Raw genomic sequence first — 23,081 nt, 5'->3', positions numbered from 1 at the left:
TTTCTATCTGTCAAAACATCTTTAATAGAATAGGTATTGTTTCTTCTTTAAACGTTTGATAGAATTCCCCTGGGAAGCCATCTGGCCCTGGACTTTTGTGTCTTGGGAGGTTTTTGATGATTGCTTCAATTTCCTCCCTGGTTGTTGGTCCGTTCAGGTTTTCTATTTCTTTCTGTTCCAGTTTTGGTAATTTGTGGTGTTCTTTAAAAAAAAAAAAAAAAAAAAAGATTATATTTATTTATTCGTGAGAAACACCGAGAGAGAGAGAGGTTGGGGGAGAGACACAGACAGAGGGAGAGGCAGGCTCCATGCAGGGAGCCCGACATGGGACCCGATCCCCGGTCTCCAGGATCAGGCCCTGGGATGAAGGCAGCACAAAACCGTTGAGCCACCCAGGCTGCCCAATTTGTGGTTTTCCAGAAATGCATCCATTTTTCTAGATTGACTAATTTATTTGTGTATAGCTGCTCATATGTTTTTAAAATCGTTTGTGTTTCCTTGGTATTGGTTGTGATCTCTCCTCTTTCATTCATGATTTTATTAATTTGAGTATTTTTTCTTTTTAATAAGGCTGGCTAATGGTTTATCTATCTTATTAATTCTTTCAAAGAACCAACTTCTGGTTGTCTTGATCTGTTCAAAGTTCTTCTGGTCTGTATTTCATTGAGTTCTCAAATCTTCATTAGCTCTCTTCTTCTGCTTGGTGTAGGTTTTATTTGCTGTTCTTTCTCCAGTTCCTTTATGTGCGAGGTTAGCTTGTGTATTTGGGTTTTTTCCACTTTTTTGAGGGATGCTTGTATTGCAATGAATTTCCCTCTTAGGACTGCTTTTGCTGTATTCCAAAGATTTTTTTTTTTGTATTCAAAAGATTTTGAATGGTTGTATCTTCATTTTCATTAGTTTCCATGAATCTTTTTTTTAATTCTTCTCTAATTTACTGGTTGACACATTCATCTTTTAGCAGAATGCTCTTTAACCTCCACGTGTTTGAGTTTCTTCCAAATTTATTCTTGTGATTGAGTTCTAGTTTCAAAGCATTGTGGTCTGAAAATATGCAGGGGACAATTCCAATCTTTTGGTATCGGTTGAGAGCTGATTTGTGACCCAGTATGTGGTCTATTCTGGAGAAAGTTCCCTGTGCACTTGAGAAGAATGTGTATTCAGTTGCATTCAGATGCAAAGTTCTGTATATATCTGTGAAATCCATCTTGTCCAGTGTATCATTTAAAGCTCTTGTTTCTTTGGAGATGTTTTGCTTAGAAAATCTGTCATTTGCAGAAAGTCCTACTATTAGTGTATCTAAGTATGTCTTAACTTTATTAATTGATTGATATACTTGGCAGCTCCCACATTGGGGACACAAATATTCATGATTGTTAGGTCCTCTTGTTGAATAGACCCTTTAAGTATGATATAGTGTTCCTCTTCATCTCTTACTACAGTCTTTGAGGTAAACTTTAATTTATCTGATATGAGGATTGCTACCCCAGCTTTCTTTTGAGGACCATTTGAATGGTAAATGGTTCTCCACCATTTCATTTTCAGGCTGGAGGTGTCCTTAGGTCTAAAATGAGTCTCTTATAGACAGCAAATAGTTGGTTCTTGCTTTCTTATCCAGTCTGAAGCCCTGCGTCTTTTGATGGGAATATTTAGTCCATTCACATTCAGAGTTACTATTGAAAGATATAAATTTAGTGTCATAGTAATACCTATTCAGTCCCTGTTTTTGTGGATTATTTCCTTGGGCTTCTTCTTTCTTTTGCAGGGCCCCCTTAATATTTCTTGCAGAGCTGGTTTGGCAGTCACATATTCTTTCAGTTTCTGCCTATTTTGGAAGCTCTTTATGTCTCCTTCTATTCTGAATGAGAGCCTTGCTGGATAGAGTATTCTTGGCTGCATGTTCTTCTCATTAGTACCCTGAATATATCCTGCCAGCCCATTCTGGCCTGCCAGGTCTCTGTGGAGAGATCTGCTGATAATGTAATATTTCTCCCCATATAAGTTAAGGATCTCTTGTCTCTTGCTGCTTTCAGGATTTTCTCTTTATCTTTGGAATTTACAAGTTTCACTATTAAATGTCGAGGTGTTGAATGTTTTTTATTGATTCCGGGGGTTGGAGAATCCTCTCTATCTCCTGGATCTGAATTCCTATTTTCTTCCCCAAATTAGGGAAGTTCTCAGCTATGATTTGTTCAAATATGCTTTCTGGCCCTCTGGCCCTCTCAGCGCTCTCTGGAAACCTCATTATACATAGATTTTTCCTTCTGAGGCCATCATTTATTTCCCTTAACCTTTCCTCATGGCCTTTAATTGTTTTTTTCTTGCTTCCTCAGCTTCCTTCCTTGCCATCAACTTGTCTTTTATGTCACTCACTTTTTCTTCTACTTCATAACTCTCATCATTAGGACCTCCAGTTTGGATTGCATCTCATTTCATTGATTTTTTATTTCAACCTGATTAGATCTAAATTATGTAGTCATGAAGTCTCTTGATTTCTTTATGCTTTTTTTCCAGAGCCACAGTAGCTTCATAATTGTGCTTCTGAATTGGCTTTCTGACATTGAATTGTAATCCATATTCTGTAACTCTGTGGCAGAGAGTACTGTTTCTGATTCTTTCATTTGTGTTGTGGTGAGTTCTTCCTTCTAGTCATTTTGCTCAGTGCAGAGTGGCTGTATGAGCAGGCTGAGTTAAGAATATCAACCACGACCTAAGTAAATTTCACCCTAAGTGATTCTGCTGAGGTCAGAGACCAGAAATTGAAAACAAAGATCAGAATGAAATAAAACAAAAGGACCACTAAAGTGAAAAACAAATTTTAAAACACAGTAGTAAAAAATAAAAGGCCAAGAATCCTGAAGAAGAAGAGGAAAAAAAAAAAAAGAAAAAAGAAGAAAAAAGGAGAGGAAAAAAGGGGGGAGTGCTGGGAGATGGTGGTGGTGATGAAGTAGTAGTAGAGGGAGAATGTAGTCTACCTGAGGGGTTCTAGAGGGTGATCCTCTTGGTTCTGAGTATGTTAAGTTTTGTATGTTAGAAGATGCTCAGTCCCAAATTTATATAAACCAGAAATACTTGTAAAAGGCCCCAACATTGACCACCAAAGCATAAATGAGATAAATGAGGGGGGCAGAATGGGAATGAGAAATATCACAGAATGAACCAGCACAGTATACCACTTGATTCTGGGTGCATACTGGTCATGTTTTAGAAGGTATTAACTTCCACCATTATAGAACAAAATGAGACAGAGAAAACAAAAAACACAAAACAAAAAAATGTATCTTGTATATCTCCCAAAATTAAGTTGAGTATGTTGAAGGGAATCTAGAAGTGGAAAATACATCTAGGACCTGTAATTGTAGAAATATGAAAGTCAAAAAGGAAGAATCTTAAAAATGAAGAGGTGGTAAAATATTGTAGTTAAGGTGGGAAAAGAGAAAAAAATTGGAAATTTACAGTCTGACATAAAAAGTTGTATTGAAAAAAGGAAGAAGAAAAAAAATAGGAAGGGTACCCTCTGGTTCTATATACTGTAAATCCCTCGACTTCCCCTGGAGATTCCCAGTGCTGCTTGGTCAAAAACTTGCTGTTCCTCTGTTGTTCCAGTTGGTCTCACTGGGGGGCGGTGGGGGGGGGGCTGCTGTGCTGATTCTCAGGTGTGTGTACCTGGGGAGATGCCCCGCCCCCTGCTGGGAGCCAGGCTCAGGTGAGCTGTTCCCTGTGAGGCCTCTGTTCCCTGGTGGCCCTGCCCCTCCCAGACTCAAGGTGACACCAGGAGGAACAACAACAATGGCGGTGGCCAGGTCTCCAGCCCTGGGATCAGCTCCCTGCAGTAACTACCGCACCTCCCAGTCCACTCGGGCCTAGATGCTCTCAGTCCGGGGCGGGGCGGGGGGATGCTGATCTGCATAGCTTGGGGGCACCCAGCGGCAGGAGAGTCCTCACTGTCCTGGACCTCCCTGCCTCCCCTGGGGGCCCCGCAGCAGAGTCCTCATGGTCCTGTGCCCTCACCTCCTCCTCCTGTCCCAGGGGGAGTGCAGGATCCTGAGCTGTGTCCCCAGCACCCTGGGATCCAGGGCCTGCGCTGCTGGAATCATGCTCCAGGGGCAGTGGCTCCCAAAGGCAGCAGGGCGCAGACCCCTCCACCTGGAGCCCTCTGACCTACCAGCTTCTCCCTGAGGCCCCACCGGGTGCGGGCTCCAGCCCTTTACTGAAATCAGCCCATGGTGTGCAGTGTGCTTTCCCTGAAGCGCACTTCCTCTATTAGTGACCCCGGGAGACTGGAGGCCTCCCTGCCCTTCCTGTGGTTCTGCCCAATTTCCCTGCTAAATGCCCTCCTGACTACAGTCTTGAAAGCAGAGTACCAAAGAGGAGAGGAGATTTTTACTAAGAGAAAGAATTCAGGAGAGCTACAGAAGTGTTCCTCTTGAGTCCTTGGCTGGATACTGATCTGCACATGAGTGTAAGGCCAGGAAAAGCGCTATCAGAAAGAGGTAGGTCAATCTTTAAAGGCTAAATTAGTCCAGAAATAGGTGCTATTCTCACTAGCTAGAGTAAAAAGTCCTCCTAAAGATGGGTTATGGGGTAGAGTCCTCAGAAGTACTATACTGAACTGTCAGCAAATGAGCCTAGAGTAAAGGATATCTGGACCCTTGCTAACAAGACTTGAAAGGAAACCCCTAAGGATAAAATTGGACCCAATCAACTTTATCCAAGAACTAAGCTCTCAAGTATTTAAAATATTACTCCCTCCAAAAATCCAGAAAACAACCACCTAAAATTCATATGTGCTAGCATCCAATCAAAAATTGCCAAATGTGCAAAAAAAGAGAGAAAATATGATGCAAAACCAAGAGAAAAATCAACTATTAGAATCATACTCAAATATGTTGATAATATATTAAAACAGTTAAAATCAAGATACTCTGTATGGTAAAGAAGGTATTGGAAAGTATGAAATGTTGAAGAACTGGAAAATGAAAAACAAAAACTGAACATCTAGGGCAGAAAAAAATATGAAATAAAAACCGCACCAACTGGAATTAAAAACAGAAATAGCTTTATAGAAGAAAAAGTCAGTGAGCTTCGTGGATTGGAAGAATAAATATTGTGAAAATGTCTATGCAAGCACATGAAAAAATGTTCCACATCACTTGCCATCAGGGAAATACAAACCAAAACCACAATGAGATATCACTTTACACCAGGGAGAATGGCTAAAATTTATAAGACACGAAATAATAAATGTTGGCGGGGATGTGGAGAAAGGGGAACTGTCTTTCACTGTCAGTGGGAATGCAAGTTGGTTCATTCCCAACAACTGGAAAACAATGTGGAAGTTCCTCAAGAAGTTAAAAAATAGAGCTACCCTATGACCCAGAAATTGCACTAAGGTATTTACCCCAAAGATGTAGTGAAATGATGGGACACCTGTACCCCAATGTTCATATCAGAAACAATAGCCAAACTGTGGAAGGAGCCATGATGTCCTTTGACAGATGAATAGATAAAGAAGATGTAGCCTCTATATACAATGGAATATTACTCAGCCATCAGAAAGGATGAATACCTACCATTTACTTCAACATGGATGGAACTGGAGGGTATTGTGTTGAGTGAAATAAGTTAATCAGAGAAAGACAATTATCATATGGTTTCACTCATATGTGGAATATAAGAAAAAGTGAAAGGGACCATAAGAGATGGAGGGGAAACTGAGTGGGGAAAAATTAAAGAGGAAGACAATCCATGAGAGACTCCTAACTCTTGGAAACAAAGGGTTGCAGAAGGGGAGGTGGGTGGGAGATGGGGTAACTGGGTAATGGGCAATGAGGAGGGCACAAGATGAGATGGCACTAGGTGTTATACTATATGTTGGCAAATTGAATTTAAATTTTTAAAAAGCCAATGAGCTTACAAACACAGCAATATAAACTATATAAAATGAAATATATGGCAAAACAGAGTAAAATTAAAATGAAAAGAGCATCAATGGATTGTGGAAAAATAACAATAAACCTAACATAAGGATAATCAAAGACCCAGAAAGGTAAGGGGTGGAAAAAATATTTGAAATAATAATGGTTAAAATATTCCAAATTGATATAATATAGAAATCCACAAATCCATGAAGTTCACCACAACTCAAGAAGAAAAATCAGAGAAAACCATGCAAAGACATATCACAATAAAATTAATGTAAACTAGGGAGCTGTAGGAGAGATTCTGAAAGCAGACAGACTAAAAATGACACATTATGAACAAGAACAAAAAAGTGAAGTAGATTTCTTAAGAAACCATTCAAGCCAGAAGACAATGGAACATCTTTAAAGTACAGAAAGAAAAGAACTGTCAACCTAGAATTCTATACCCAGAAAAGATATCTTTTAAAAAATGAGAGTTAAATAAATACTTATTCTGACTTACAAAAGTTGAGAAAATTCATTCCCAACAGACTATACCTATGGAACACACTAAAGGGAGTTCTTTAGGCAGAAATAAAATAAATGTATATGGAAATGTAGATCTACTTAACCAAATGAAGATCACAGGAAAGGTTAAGTTGTAGTGAAATATAAAAGGCATTTGTTTTTTCATTTTTCATCTCCTTAAAGTAAAAGCATTAACAATACATTGATACAGATTTAGATTTGGAAATAAACTTTATTTAAAAAATAGCACAAGACTAGACAGGTCAAAATGGAAATACATAGTTAATAAGTTTCTTACATGACATGCAAAGTGATATTATATTATTTGAAAACATACTAGGATAAATTGAAAATATGTAACGTCAACTTATATCAACCATCTAGAAAATGAAATAATAAAGTATAACTAAGATGCTAACAATGAAGATAAAATAGAATTATTTTAAATGACACTAATCTGATGAGAAAAAGTCACAGGAAAAAGAAAAATAAAACAAAATAAAAAAACAAAAAGGAACAAAGAACATATAGGACAAATAAAGCCTACATAGCCAGATGGCAGATTTAAACCTGACCATATCAATATTTATAGAATGGTTTAAACTCCTATATTACAACAGTTCAACGATGGAAACATTCATTATTTGACTGTAGTAATAGTTTCATGGGTACACATATGTCAAAAAACTAATCAAATTATATACTTTAACTATGTTCAGCTTTTTGTACTTCAGTTATGCCTGAATACATTTTAAAATAGATAACCAAAGAAGATAGAAAAAGAAAGAAAATAATACAATTTAAAATAGCATGAAAAATATGAAATACTAGGAAAAAAATTTCCAAATATTTCAACTAGAAGGTATACATTGTTCAATTATCTGAAACATAAACAAGGCTAACCACTATCTTGTATTAAAGAAACCCACTTGACATAAAAAGATACGATATGTAAAAGTAAAAGGATACCAAAATGATATACCATGAAAACACCACTCAAAAGCAAGCACAAATGGCTATACTAGTATTAAACAAAGTAGATTTCAGAACAATGAATATAACCAGGGATAGAGAAGGTAAATTCAAATTAATAATGATGATAGGGTCAACTTTTCAAGAAGCATTAATTCTCCTAAATATGTTTGTATTTAATATCAGAGATTCAAAATACATGTATATTAACCTGAGAAAATTAAAGGCAGAATTAGACAAATACATAATTGTAAGTAGATATTTCAACATCTCATTCTCAATAATCAATAAGGAAACTAGAGACAATCTCAGTATGTCTAATTAAGACTTGAACAACACCATCAGCCAACTTGACCAAATATATATTTATATAATACTCTTGAGTAATAGCAAAATGTTTTTAAGTGCATATGAATCATTTATGAAGATAAACTATTTTAGGTCCAAAAACAAGACTCAATAAAATTTAAAATATTAAAAATGTACATAGTAGTATGTTCTCTGATTACACTGATTTAAATTAGAAATCAATTTTTTAAATGATATCTGGAAAATCTTCAAATATTTTAAGTTAAATTACACACAGCCAAGTAATTTGTAAGTCACAGAAGAAATCACAAAGTTAATTATAAAATATTTTTAACTGTATGAAAATAGAAATATAACAAGATATTTGAAATGCAGATAAAGCACTGCTTAGAGGCATTAAATATTTATGAATGGGGGAAAAAAGAAAGATATCCAAATAATGATCTAAGCTTCTACCTTAAAAAATTTAAAAAAAACATGGAAAAAATAAACAGAAACAAGAAGAAAAGATATAATAAAGATCTGAGCAAAAAACAAGAAAATATAAAACATAAAAAGATTAGAGAAAAATCAAGGAAATCAAAATCTGTTTCTTTGAAAAGAACAAAAAAAATTGATAAACCTCATAATCATGAAAAAAAAGAAAAGACACAAATTACCAATATCATGAATGAGAAATAGGATACCACCACTATTTCTACAGGCATTAAAAGAGTAATAAGATGCATTTTATGAAGAAATAATTTAGTAACTAAGATAAAATGGGCAATTTCTTAGATGACATGAACTACCAAAACCCACTAAAGTAGAAGTAGATAGGGATCCCTGGGTGGCGCAGCGGTTTGGCGCCTGCCTTTGGTCCAGGGCGCGATCCTGGAGACCCGGGATCGAATCCCACGTCGGGCTCCCGGTGCATGGAGCCTGCTTCTCCCTCTGCCTGTGTCTCTGCCTCTCTCTCTCTCTCTGTGTGACTATCATAAATAAATAAAAAATTAAAAAAAAAAAAGTAGAAGTAGATAAGTTGAATGTTCCTTTATCTGCTAGAGAGAATTAACATATAACTTTAAAATGTCCTACAAAGAAAACTTTGGGTCACATGGCTTTATTGGTGAATTCTACCAAACATTTAAAAGGAAATAAAGCCAATTCTACACAAACTCTTCACAAAAGTAGAAGAGAAGTCTTTTCAATTCATATGAGACCATCATTACCTTTGTACAAAAAGCAGAAAAAAATTATAAGAATGTCCACTCTTACCACTTTTATTCAATCTTATAGTGGACATCCTAGTTAGGGCAATCAGGCAAGATAAAGAAATAATAGGTATACAAATTGAAAAAGAAGTAAAGCTGTATATATATAAACAGCATGGTCACCTTTATTGGAAAATCCTAAGGGATCTATAAAAAAGCTATGGAACTATTAAGTGGAATATAACAAAGTGAAGTCAACTGTATTTCTGTATACCAGCAAATGCAAAAATCAATTGCATTTCTATATACTAGCGATGAACAATCAGAATCTAAAATCACAAAAATACGGTTAGGCAGTTTCTTTAAAAGTCGAACATTCATAGGCCCTAACCAAGCCATTCCACTTCTAGGTATTTACCCAAGAGAAAAAAAAAAAAAAAAAAAAAGCATTTGTCCATACAGAGACTTCTACAATAAAGTTCATCACAGTTTTATTTGTAATTGCCATAAATTGAAAACAACCCAATGTCCCTCAATGGTTGAAGAGAGAGATAAATCCTGATGTTTCTATAAAATAGAACAGTATTAAGAAATAAAATGAAACAATATTCATACATGCAATAATATGGATGAATCTTGAAATGTTTTGTGAAAGAAACCAAAAAAGCTTAATATTGAATGATTAAATTTACATAAAATTCTAGAGCATACAAACAAATGTATTATTATAACAGAAGCCAGGTTAGTGGTTATCTGATCCAGAGGTGGAGGAAGGGATCAACTGCAAAGGCATGAGGAAATTTTGAAGGGTAATGGAAATGTTCTTTGTCTTGATTGTGGTGATAGTTTCCTGAATATATAAACAGGTCAAAACTGACCAAATTGTATACATTACACATGTGCGGTTGGTTGTTCTTCAATTATACTTCAATAAATTTGTGAACATAAATAACTGAAGGAGATAAAAAATAAAGAAAAAAATAACAAACTAACACACAAAATATGAAATATGAAAAAATAAATTTAAAATATGCATGAGACTTTATGCTGAAAACTACAAAGCATTATTAAAAGATATTAGAGATGTCTTAAATACTTATATACTATGTTAATGGAAAGAATCAATATTGTTAAAATGTTAGTTCTCTTCAAAATAATCTATAAATTTAATACATTCAAAAATCAAACAGATTGTTTTTCAGAAATGAATAAGCTCATTCAAAAAGGTATAGGTACATATAAATGCAAGGGTCCTAGAATATCCAAAATGATTTTTTCTAAAGACTTTATTTATTTATTCATGAGAGACACAGAGAGACAGAGGGAGGGCAGAGACATAGGCAGAGGAAGAAGCAGTGTCCATGCAGGGAGCCTGCTGTGGGACTTGATCCCAGGACTCTGGGATCACACCCTGGGCCAAAGGCAGGTGCTGAACTGCTGAGCCACCCAGGAATCCCTCAAAATGATTTTAAAACCAAAAGAAAAAGTCGGAGGACTTACACTACCTGATTTTAAAACTTATAATAAAGGGATCCCTGGGTGGCGCAGGGGTTTAGCGCCTGCCTTTGGCCCAGGGCACGGTCTTGGAGACCCGGGATCGAATCCCACGTCGGGCTCCCGGTGCATGGAGCCTGCTTCTCCCTCTGCCTACGTCTCTGCCTCTCTCTCTCTCTCTGTGATGACTATCATAAATAAAAATAATAATAATAAAAATAAAAATAAAACTTATAATAAAGCTACAAGTATATGAATGACGTCTATGCAGTGATCTGTACACAAATGTAAAAAATTAAAAGAATGGAAAATGAAATTTGAGAAATTTAAGCTGCAAATAAAAACTAGTTTCTGATAGTTGGCTTCCAAACAAGGTTGTGGAATCTTCTCAAATGTTCATTAAGATAAGCGATCACACAGTAAATAAAATGATCCTAACCCCAAGAAGATAATCTAGGGAATTTAAGTTTCTCTCTGAAGGGACTAGACACAGGGGGCCACTCTGTAAAATTGACAATAGTGACATCAAAGTTCACTTGCCAAGAAGTGCCCATTCTCAGGTTGGGTGTCAAAATTATCTTGATACAAACACAATCTATATTCTCTCTCTCCTTGAAAAATTGAACTATGTTAATGTAATATTGAAAAATTACAATAGTTTCCTCTTTACTGGTCTACTTACAAGCAAAGGACAGAGATGAAAAAAGTTCTTAAACTTTTGAACTTACGTGTATCAGAAATAAAATCCACCAGGTCCCAAAATCTAGATAATAATCAACCCCCTCCCCCCCCCCAAAAAAAAAATCAACCCCAGAAACCAGAATGAAATAGTTGAGAGTTTGTTTATATTATATATCCTGATTTTCCCCAACTGAATGTTGGAAATCACGATGCACACATCTGAAGGAATATCACAAAGCAGGCACTTTAGAAATGACTATTTTCCTATTACAAAGGTAATGTATGCTTATTTTTGAAAATAGAGCTGAACACTCACATACATACACACACATAGTTAAATTAAAAAATAAGGAAAAATTATTCATAGTTCTACCACCTAGAGATAATTACAATCAATACTGGGGTATCAACCATCTATGCACTAACCATCCATAATACCAAAATGAAAGCAAGAAGTGAATATTTTTTGAGATCTTGGGAAGTACATTCTTTTGTTAATATATGGAGGCCGCTGCTGTTTCAGCTATTATGCAGGATGAGATTCAGCAAGTCTTAATTAAACATGTGGTCCCAAAGAAATATAAAAGATACCTAGCCAAAATGAGTTCACTTCCACCAAATCACTATGTTGAGAATTTGGTAACCTGATTTATCTAATTGCAATAACCACAATTTGTGTCTCCTCTTGCTTGTCACCTTGCATTCTAAACAGAGAATACCATTTTTATTTTTTTATTTTTTTATTTTTTTTTTCAGAGAATACCATTTTTAATGGAAATGTCTTACTTTTTCTTTATTTCCAGTTCTCTCCATTGGAAACTATTGTTTCCCTTGCAGTTACAAAATCAGAGATAAAAAGATCAAAATTTACAGTCCTTGTAGAAATTTAAATTCCTTCTCTACTTTCTCATGGGTCTTTGTCCCTAAATTATAACAGTAATAACTCCCATATTTAAAAAAAATACCATACAAACAGGAACTATTATTGCTGCACATTCTTGTTGTCCTTTTTCCACATCTACAGGGAGCCAAATTACTAATTCTTTATTGGATTTATCTTTGGAAATGTTGCCAACATGGAATTGGAAAGAGAAAACAATTGAGCTTCCTAAGTAGAACACAGAACACAAATCCTTGAATTAGTTCTAATAATTAAAGCATCTTGTGAAGGGCTTCAATGACAGGATAAACTCATCTGTCCCTAGTATAGGACCCACATCAATTACACTGGGCATAAGGAGGATGGTACACAACAAAGGAAATTAAAATACAGAGGCTGACAGTCCAGACAAAGCCTGACTCTGGTCAAAGGCAGCCTCTCCAAGTGCTATCTTTAAGCCAAGTGCTTTTAAATAAGTTTAAATACCAATAGGGGGTTAATTTGGGACCAATTTGCTTTTATTTCTGAATTAATGGTTTTTAAATCTGCTTTTATAATTTCTGCTTATCAAGGATTGCCCTTCTGGTATAAAAGCTGAGCCAAGACTCAGTTATCAAATTACTATGAAGGGTTCTGTTAATTAGATAGTTTATCTGTGATGAGTTGTTGACATTGAGATGATGTGTGTTAAATAATTTTAAAATATTCTGTGGGGCACTAACTTGGTGGCTCAAAGCATTGCTCTTCCATTTTTCAGACCCTGCTTTGAGTCAAATTAGAAGCTCTTAGTAAAAATTAATATGATGGTGTAATATATTTATTAAATATAGAATCTTTCATATCTTAAAATTATACATATGAGAGAATAAATCTTCTGGCACTCTTTATTAAGCTGCTCTAGACCATTCTAACTAATTCAGCCTCCTTCACATGCTGGTTGGTCTTTAACTGCTCAGTATAGACTGCCAGGAAATTCATCACTACTGTCATTAAACACAACTCTCAGGATTTGCTCTTTTCATAGTGTTTCTTTTAAAAGCTTTTTTGGTGATTTTTCCTCTGGCTTCTCTTTCTACCTCCAAGTCAGGCAACCCAAAAGAAATCTCAGAAACTGAAATATTTTTTTTCCCATGAAGGTAAATTAAACCTCCAGCTTTTAAGGGCTTTTCTTTCTGTCAATTTTCTTTTTCTAGTTATAGTTTTTGACAGTAGAGGCCAAGAACAGTCCACAGGGAATGGCTTGGAGCCTTAAAACAAGCTGGTATCTGTATTTTCTAGAGGAAAAACATTGGACACCAGTCTTTAACATCAGGAGAGCTGCTAATTAACCTATAATTGTTAAAAGCACAAACCATTTTTTATTATCTCTATGATTTCCTTTTAAGCTCCCTTTAAATGTTGACTTTATTTATAGCTTTGTTGTTTTTTTAAATTCATTTTACTATTTTCTTTCTTCACTAATTCTCTAAGACACATGATATACTAGAACAACTGAGTCTCAGAACTGGAAGTCCTAAGTCTTTCTAGTTTTTATTTTAATGAATAGCCATAATGTATTCAACCAGTATATACATGGCTCAGAAAAAGAGGTAGCTCTTTCAAGGTAGTGAAGTTCTCTGCAAGTCACTAAACTCATAGGAACTCTGAGTTCATATTCTAGGCTTAACTAGTACCTGTGTGGTCTTAGGCATGTGGACTCTGTAGGCCTTGAGTTTTATCTTTATAAAATAAGGAGATCAGAATCCACAGATATCCTTTCCAGCTCTAATATTCTATGATTATTTTCATCAGAGGAACTTATTGCTGTGAAAGAACAAAAATAGAGTTCATATGAAGCCAGCAGCCATTCTAAACTAGTTTTGTTCCATTTCTTCAAAGGAGGTTTTGAAGAAAAGTATCAACAAAGAAAGTAGAATGCGGAGTATCAGGTAAAAGGAAAAGAATAAAAAATAAAGGGGTCCCAAGTGGGGTTTGGGTTCTAATCACAACTGTGCCATTAATAATTTAGCAACTGTGAACAAATTAATGGGATTGAGGCCAATGATTGGATTCTAAATTGGAGAGATTTTATTTTATTATCTCTTAGTCTCTTTTGCCTAAAAATTCCATGATTCTTTTTTTTTTTTTTAATTCCATGATTCTAAAAATGGCCCAAAACCCAAGGAGGAAGATACCTGGAAATATTCAAACCATTATTGACAATGAACTCTGCTCTTTTGCTCCTGGTTGGAGAATGTTGCTCAAAAATATGCTGTCCAGATCATTAACTCAGAAGTCAAACATTCCCTTAGAAACCTAAAACAAATGCTGGAACTATAGGTAACTTTCCGAATCATCTTAGTTATCACGATGGCAATCTAGACCCTCTAGGCACTCCCTGTAATACTGAATTTGGCAAAGCATTTATATTGCCAGCAAGCTTGCAGTACTCATGCATCCTAGCCTTTTAGAAAAATAATATTATCCACTAATATTTTTCAAGATCTATTGCAATTAAGAAATATAAAAGAAATAAGTGATAAAGGAAAAAATGCCAAAATAAAGGCAGTAGGAAGGATAGTTTTCAGGTTTTAATTATTTACCAAGTGAAAAGTATAAAAGGTGCAGGATATTTTGGTCCTGAAACATCAGGTACTGGACAGTGACCAAAAGCAGATGGTGTAACCCATTCCAAAGAGCCAATTCTCCTGCTGCTGCTGCTGCTGCTATTTCTCCTTCTTCTTCACCTTCTCCTTCTTCACCTTCTTCTTCTTCTCCTTCTTCTATGCTTGCCACCTTGGAACCCAGTCAGATGCTTTTCCTTTTCCTTCAAGACACTGACCCTTAGACCTCCATTTTTTGCATGCCCTACTTAGGATAAGTAGCATATTCCAATAGCCCTTGCTTAGAACCACAGTATAAAAAAATGGAGATACCATTCCCAACTTCTTCATGGTCCTGGGTCAAATCCTTTTAACTAATCCCCTCTAATCTCATGCATTGATTTCTATTTTGTTTTCTTGTTTTGTTTTGCTTTGTTTTGTTTTGACTGGTAAGATAATAATTGGCAACATTTGAATGCTCTTAAATATGCATTAATTATTACAATCCATTATACCTCAGTCATGGAACTCATAGCAAAAGCTATCTTTCATGAATAAATAAGAAATCTGCACTTTAAATTTTTATCCATGCAGCTCTTAAATCATAACAATCAAATTCCCTTAGCTTCCTACACAACTATCCCATTTTCCAAATGGAAAACTGGAATAGAGACTTGAGGGACTTCCCTTAGGCTACAGTCCAGGTTCAGGGAATAACTTCTTTGCTTGATATAAATAATTCACTTTAAATCTCCCCAAACCAAAATATTTCCAATATAAACCTCTAAAATATACATAGCACTGACCAAGCATGGGAAAATTTCAAAATATTCATATGATTTGAAAATCAACCATTACCTAAACTAAGCTGTAATGCTAAAGAATGTTTCCTCAAAATAGGCTCTTATATTGTTTTCGTGTTAAATCCCCAGTGTTGGTACAAAGTAGAGACTCTGTCAATGTATGCTGAATGGATGATGATTGGTTGGCTGTATTCCTAAATAAGGTAACAGTAAGAAGATGGAGGATTGAACAGAATGGATGATCTACAGAAATATTATAAAGATAAAAATGAAAGAAGTTGATAATTGGGTGTGAAAAATGTATTGAAGAAGGGGGAACTCAGAGTGATATTTTCATTTCTGATTTAGGTGATGAGATAATGCCATTCAGGGAGATAGGAAACATGGAAAAGTGGGAAGCAAGTGAGTAGGTACACAATGAGTTCAAGATTAGATGTGATAAATCAAAAGATCTTGCAAATGTTAAGAGACATTTATTCAATAAGAAGTTGGATACACAGAATTGAGCTTAATAGAGACATTTTTTACTTAGAGTTCATCATCATATAAATGATAACTGAAGTTTTATCCACCAATGAAATTACTTTGGGAGTAAATGTAGAACAGAATACCCATGTCCAGTACATTTTTAAATAGGAACAGGAACTCATAAAGGGTTGCTCATTTTTTTTACTTTTTCATGGATATTAAAAATATATATTAGTATCCATATACTATCACTATTATTTCATAGAAGGAGAAGGAATTTCAACTTATAAAAATAAAGATGACATAATATTAAAAAGGATAATCTTTCCAATTAACCAAATAAGGTATATAAAAAATTTACCCTATCATCCTTTATCACAAAATGATTTTATCATGAAATGACACCATTTCAAGAACACCATTTGGGAAACATTGGTCAGTGAATGGAGAAGACCAAAATCAGATGTCTTGGGAATGTTCATCTTCAAGTGTTCATTAGAGTAGAGCAGTCCACAAAGGACACTGCTTCTAATGGAGAATCAGGAAGTAAAGCTGGGAAATGTGGTATCTTAAAGCAAGGGGAAAATATTTCAAGGAATATATGATCAAAAGTTCAGATGTCACTGAAAGACCCAATAGTTTATTAATAAAGAAGCTGTTCCTTCTTCTTTAGAGCCCTTGCACAAATTTCTGAAATCTGGCCCTGCAACTCCATGATCTTCATCATCATCAGAGTCATTATCACTACATATCCATGAAAAATCTACATAAGTATAGACTGATTTGCACTTAGTATTTATATAAATGGCATTATACCTATGTGGTAGACAGACCCTAAGGTGGCCCTCCATGATCCTCATGTTCTGATATTCATATTTTTGTGTAATCTCCCCCTGCCTGTGACTTGCTTCTAACCAACGGAATATGACAAGGGTGATAGGATAGCCATGATTATGTGTATATGATTATATGGTTTCATAGCATCAACTTTGTGGAGCTTTCTTTGTTGCTGACTTTGAAGAAACAAGCTGCTATGAATCCTACAGCTGTTTAGTAATAAATCCACCATAAACCTAAGTAGCATGGAAATAGATCTTTCTCCAGTCAAGCTTCTGGTGGTGAGAATCCAACTTTATCCAACACCCTCATTGCAGCTTCATGAGACCCTAAACAGAGGACTCAGCCAGGACATGTTCAGACTCTTTACCCACAGAAAATGTGGGAAATCATAAATGTGCATTGCTTTAAACCATTAAGTTTGTGATAATTTGTTATATAGTACTAGAAAAACAATTTCCAAGAAAAACATTGTTTAAAACAGATAAAGAAAAACACACAGTTATTCAAACAATAAAATTAAGTAAGTATAACCATGGGATCTTTCACTCTCCCCACAGGGAAGAAAGCATGCAACTTGGTATTTTATTACCAATTAGAGAGGTTAGGCTGAGAAATGTTTATAAGTTCTCAATGTTAGGGAGCCAAATAAGAGAAGTGTCATATCATGACATCCATCCAGGCAATTTAAGTATTAAAAAGTCTCTGTGGCCCCGATTCTCCCGAATCCAAAAACAAAAATGCACCTTTCTTCATTTTTGCCTATGGCTTTGTGTTCTAGGCATTTGTTTATTGTCCTAGGAAGGAGGATATTTTAAACTATTAGCGATCCTTTTTACAAACAGGAATACCTTGGAGATATTGTGGGTTTGATTCCAGACCACTGCAATAAAAACGAGTATTGCAATAAAGTGAGTCAGTGGAAATTTTTGGTTTCCCAATGCATATAAAAACTGTATTTACACTACAGCATAATCAATGAAGTATGCAATAGCATTATGCCTAAAAACCAATGTACATACCTTAATTTAAAAATACTTTATTCCTCGGGATCCCTGGGTGGCGCAGTGGTTTGGCGCCTGCCTTTGGCCCAGGGCGTGATCCTGGAGACCCGGGATCGAGTCCCACATCAGGCTCCCGGTGGGTGCATGGAGCCTGCTTCTCCCTCTGCCTGTGTCTCTGCCTCTCTCCCTCTCTCTGTGACTATCATAAATAAATAAATAAATAAATAAATAAATAAATAAATAAATAAATAAATAAAAATACTTTATTCCTAAAATGTCCTAACCATCATCTAAACTTTCAGTAAACTATAGTCCTTTTGCTGGTGGAGGATCTTGTATCTCAGTGTTGATGGCTGCTGACTGATCAGCGTAGTGGTTGCTGAAGGTTGGGGGCACTGTAGCAGTTTCTTACAATAAGACAACAATGAAGTCTGCTATACTGATGGACTCTTACAAATGATTTCTCTATAGCTGTTGGTATATGTAATGCCGTTTGATAACATTTGCCCAGAGTAGAATTTATATCAAAATTAAGAATCAATATTCTCAACCTCTGATGCTGCTTTTTCAGCAAAGTTTATGTAATATTCTAATTGCTTTATGGTCATTTCAACAATCTTCACAACATCTTCACCAGGAGTAGATTCCATCTCAAGAAACTACTTTCTCTGCTCAACTGTAAGAAGCAATTCCTCATCCATTAAAACTCTATCATGAGACTGTAGCAATTCAGTCACATTTTCAAGCTCCATTTCTAATTCTAGTTCTCTGTTATTTCTATCAAATCTCCCATTACTTCCCCACTGAAGTCTTGAACCCCTCAAAGTCATCCATAAGGGTTGGAATCAACCTCTTCCAAACTCCTATTAATGCTGAAATTTTGACCTCTTCCCATGAATCATGAAATGTTCTTTTTTTTTAAAGATTTTATTTATTTATTCATGAGAGACACAGAGAAAGAGAGAGAGGCAGAGACACAGGCAGAGAGAGAAGCAGGCTCCATGCAGGGAGCCTGACATGGGACTTGATCCCAGGACCACAGAATCATGCCCTGGACCGAAGGCAGGTGCTTAACCACTGAGCCACCCAGGGATCCCCCTTCACAAAAAGTTCTTAATGAGATATGGAATAGTGAATCCTTTCGAGAAGGTTTTCAATTTACTTTGCTCAGATTAATCAGAGGAATCACTATCGATGGCAGTTATAGCCTTATGAAATTTATTTCTTAAATTATAAGACTTGAAAGTCATAATGAACTCTTGATCCAGGGGTTGCAGAGTGGATGTTGTTGGCAGGCATGAATACAACATGAATCTTATTGTCCAAGTCCATTGGAGCTCTTGGGTGACCAGGTACATTGTTAACGAGCAATAATATTTTAAAAGAAATCATTTTTGCTGAGCAGTAGGTCTCAACAATGGGTTTAAAATATTCAATAAGCCATGTTGTAAACAGATGTGTTGTCAGTTGGGCTTTGTTGGTCCATTAACAAGCACAAGCAGAGTAGATTAAGCATAATTCTTTAAGGCACTAGGATGTTTGGAATGGCAAATGAGCATTGGCTTCAACTTAAAGTCAACAGCTGAAATAGCTTCTAAAAGGGAGTCAACCTGTCCTTTGTAGCTTTGAAGCCAGGCATTGACTTCTTTCAAGGTGTAAGTCCTAGATAGTATCTTCTTCCAGTATAAGACTTTCATCCACACTGAAAATGTGCTATTTGGTATAGCCACCTTCATTAATTATCTTAGCTAGCTATTCTGGATAAATTGATGCACCTTCTATATCAGCACTTGCTGCTTCACCTTGTACTTTATGTCATGGAGATGGTTTCTTTCCTTAGACCTCATGAACCAACGTCTGCTAGCTTCCAACTTTTCTTCTGTAGCTTCCTCACCTCTTTCAGTCCTCACAGAATTGAGAAGAGTTGGGACCTCTCTTTGAATTAGGCTTTGTCTCAAAGGATTGTTGTGGTTTCTTTGATCTCTTATCCAGACCACTACAACTTTCTCCATATCAGCAATAATACTGTTTTGCTTTCTAATAATCCATGTGTTCACTAGAGTAGCACTTTTAATTTCCTTCAAGAACATTTCCTTTGCATTTACAACTTAGTAGTTTGGTGCAAGAGGCCTAGCTTTCAGCCTATCTCAGCTTTCTATGTGCCTTTCTCATTAAGCTTAATTATTTCTAGCTTTTAATTTAAAGTGAGAGACATATGACTCTTCCTTTTACTTGCATATTTAGAGACCATTGTAGGATTATTAATTGGCCTAATTTCAATATTGTTGTGTCTCAGGGAATATGAAAGCCCACAAAAAGAGGGAGAGACTTGGGGGAATGGCCAGTTAGTGGAGCAGTCAAAACACGCACATTTACTAAGTTTGCCATCTTTTCTGGGTGCAGTTTGTAGTGCCACAAAACAATTAAAATAGTAACATCAAAGATCACTGATCACAGATCACCATAGAAAATATAATAATAATGACAAAGTTTAAACTAATGCAAGAATTACCAAAATGTGACACAGAGACACAAAGTGAACAAATGCTGTTGGAAGGATGGCCCTACAGACTTGCTCGATGCAGGGTAGCTACAAACTTTAAATTTATAAAAACAAAACAACACAATACATGCATATAATAAACTGAAACACAATAAAATGAGGTATATCTATGGTAAGAATGAGATTTTTATATGAATGGAGAGAACTCATATAGAACTCTGTGATGCCAGTTCTAACCTTTTAAGTCTCTGCCCTTCACCCCACAAACTTTCTAAGACCTACATAAAAGCAATACTCAGGGGATGCTTCAGTTTTTTTAGACAGAGATATTGAGCCATTCACTTCAACAGCTAGCACATTTCCCTAGACTCTCTTCCTCACCGTGTTTCACTGGTTAATATCTCTGCTTCCAGTTGATGCATTGATTGACTATTTTCTAATTTTCCCCAACTCCAAGCTTGATTCCACTGTGGCTCTCATCTTTCCTACCATTGATTCTGATACTCCAAGAAAGAATTTCTAGATAACATCCTCTAGTATTTTCCCTAGTAACTGTGAATCACTCTTCTAGTCAGCATCTCACCTGGGTAAAGTCCATCCCTATAAACAAGATTGAAATAAGCATTGAGAAGAAAGGGAAAGGGTGCTCAGGAATGAGAAGGAAGGCCCATGAAAACAATTTTACCTAATGCAGGATTTTGCATAATTCTGTGGGGTTGTTATCATTTATACAAGCTGATATGTACACTTATATTTGGTCTTATTCCTCTCCACTGTCCAATATTCAACTGTAGTATCTGTAGAAATTAATTAGAATAGAAAATTCTCTCTTTCTCCTAATTCCTTTCAACATTTATTAAATAATTGTTGTATACAAGTCATTTTGCAAAGTATTGTTAGTAACCTGAAAATGAATATATCATATCCCTTCTCCTGAGTTGCAAGAGGGGGGGGAATATAATTTAAATAAGTACAATGCAAGGCAGAAAAATAGTGCTATGATAGAGTTACAAGGAGATGGAAGGGAAAGATTATAACTTACTGGAGCAATCAAGAAAATGTGTGTGGAGGAAAGAGTTAAAGCAGTAGGTTAGTGAGCCATTTCTTTCTCAATTACTATGGGGATGATTCCAGAAAAAGGTAGTAGGCAGTGATTCAGTTTAATACCTTTACATATATGATAACTATAATTCTTAGGAAATAGACTAATGATGCAGGATGTCTGTGGTTTAGGATTGTTTAAGGAAAACAAGCCTACAATCTATGGGCTTATGATGCATGACTCTCCGTAGAATGTTACATAAGCCTTACTCTCTGGAACATGATGCAGAGATGTTTAACAACTTACATGTTCCCCATTGTGTGAGGCGACATGCAATCCTCATCAAAGACCTCATCTATTATTGTGGGATGGAGAGCACATGTCTATAGAAAACAAACTAGCAAACAACAGGATGTGGGAAGTCATAAAGGATGAGCCAGCCTTCTCTGCCCAGTCTGTAACTTTTGAGTATTTGTATTCTTAAAAATGGTTGGAAATCTTGATATCAGGTAAGACTTCCAAACTTTGTGAGTCTGATTTGGCAATCTGATTTCTAGTGTTAGTTAGCTCGGTCTTCATAGAAAAGGTGGAATTTGAAATGACCTTACAGAGGTGTGTAAGATTTTAAAAGGCAGACATGAGGCAGCTGAAATTTTTAAGCAGAGAAAAAACAGGTACAGAGATCAGTAGAAAAACACAGGATATATTCAGGCCATAATACACACCCTAGTTTGGCTATAGAGTAAGCAATATATCTAAGGGAACAGTCATGGAAGGTAAAGCTTAAAGGTAAGTTGAGGGCTTGGAATTCCAGGCTGAGGACCTTACACTTAATTCTGTAGGAAATAAGGAGCCACTAAGGGTTTTTTTTTTAAAGAAGGTAACAGGATCACAACACAGCTGCAGATAATTTTCCCAGTAGCTATTTGCAGGTTGCTTTGGAACAGGGAGAAATTATCCAAACTGAAGCATGAAATGGCTTAGCTCAGTGATTCTCAAATGAGGTCCATGAACTCAAGTGGACCTACAGGCACAAATTGAAGATCTCTTTGAGGATTTTGTTATTGTTGCTATTTGCTTGCTTTTTTGTTTTTTTCAAATTTTAAAATATTATGTATTCATTTAGATGATAATTTTTAAATCCAATTCAGGATCAGCTAGATGACCATCTTATAACTGAATATTGCCACAAATTTCAGTGCTTATGACTTCCTTCTGTTTATCATTGTGTTGGCACTAATTACAACTCAAATAGTCACAGACTAATAAGGGAATAATAAAGGGAACTTCAATTGTAAACTTGTATTCATGCCAAGGGAAAGGCAAATGCTTTTTTTTTTACCAATTTGAATTTTTTTTTTTAAGTTATGGGAGAACTATGTTCACAAAGTACCTGGTAGTACATACTGAACTTCTAAGAACTTGAATGAATATTTTCCTTTGTCTCTCCAGACTATTTTCTCTACTTTCCACTCTGAAGGTGGAAATAACCTTTATTCCCAGGCTTCTTTGCCCTCTGGCTTCTGGTTGGGGTCAACAAATGGGAGTTGATAGCAGGAGGTTGAAGACTGGGAAGAGTAAGGTCAGGGTATTTATTTTGATGGCTTCCTCCCTGCTGGGTTCTTACAAATTGTTTGTATCCTTCTAACAAAGAGCCCAACCTCTCTAAATCATTCTGCTCCTATAACTGTAGCCATACTCCAGGCTCTGATTGTTACTCCTTCATCTGCTTCTACAGTCTCATGGGTGATAATCTCTTCACTATTGCTATAGTCAACCCTGTCTTTACCTTGTATATATTTCCTTTATTAAACCCTCTTCAGATACTCCTGAAATAAATGTGTTTCATTTTCTGCCATGATCTGTCTGATACAATAAATCT

At 35.8% G+C, this 23,081-nt stretch overlaps 1 long non-coding RNA gene and 1 other non-coding gene across 3 annotated transcripts in view; one reads left to right on the top strand and one right to left on the bottom strand.

Annotated features, from left to right (window-relative positions):
* Positions 1–23,081, bottom strand: part of LOC119866859 — a 136,805-nt gene that overhangs the window by 94,746 nt on the left and 18,978 nt on the right. The window lies entirely within an intron of this gene.
* On the top strand, positions 2,596–2,740 carry MIR8792 (microRNA mir-8792). Its single transcript, NR_128732.1, has one exon. It is a non-coding gene; the product is annotated as a microRNA mir-8792 (primary transcript).

The sequence above is a fragment of the Canis lupus genome, chromosome 30 (genome assembly GCF_011100685.1).
Source record: "Canis lupus familiaris isolate Mischka breed German Shepherd chromosome 30, alternate assembly UU_Cfam_GSD_1.0, whole genome shotgun sequence".
In the NCBI taxonomy this organism is placed as follows: Eukaryota; Metazoa; Chordata; class Mammalia; order Carnivora; family Canidae; genus Canis; species Canis lupus.
The sequence above is the reverse complement of the archived record's forward strand: the minus strand, read 5'-3'. Positions and strand labels throughout refer to the sequence as shown.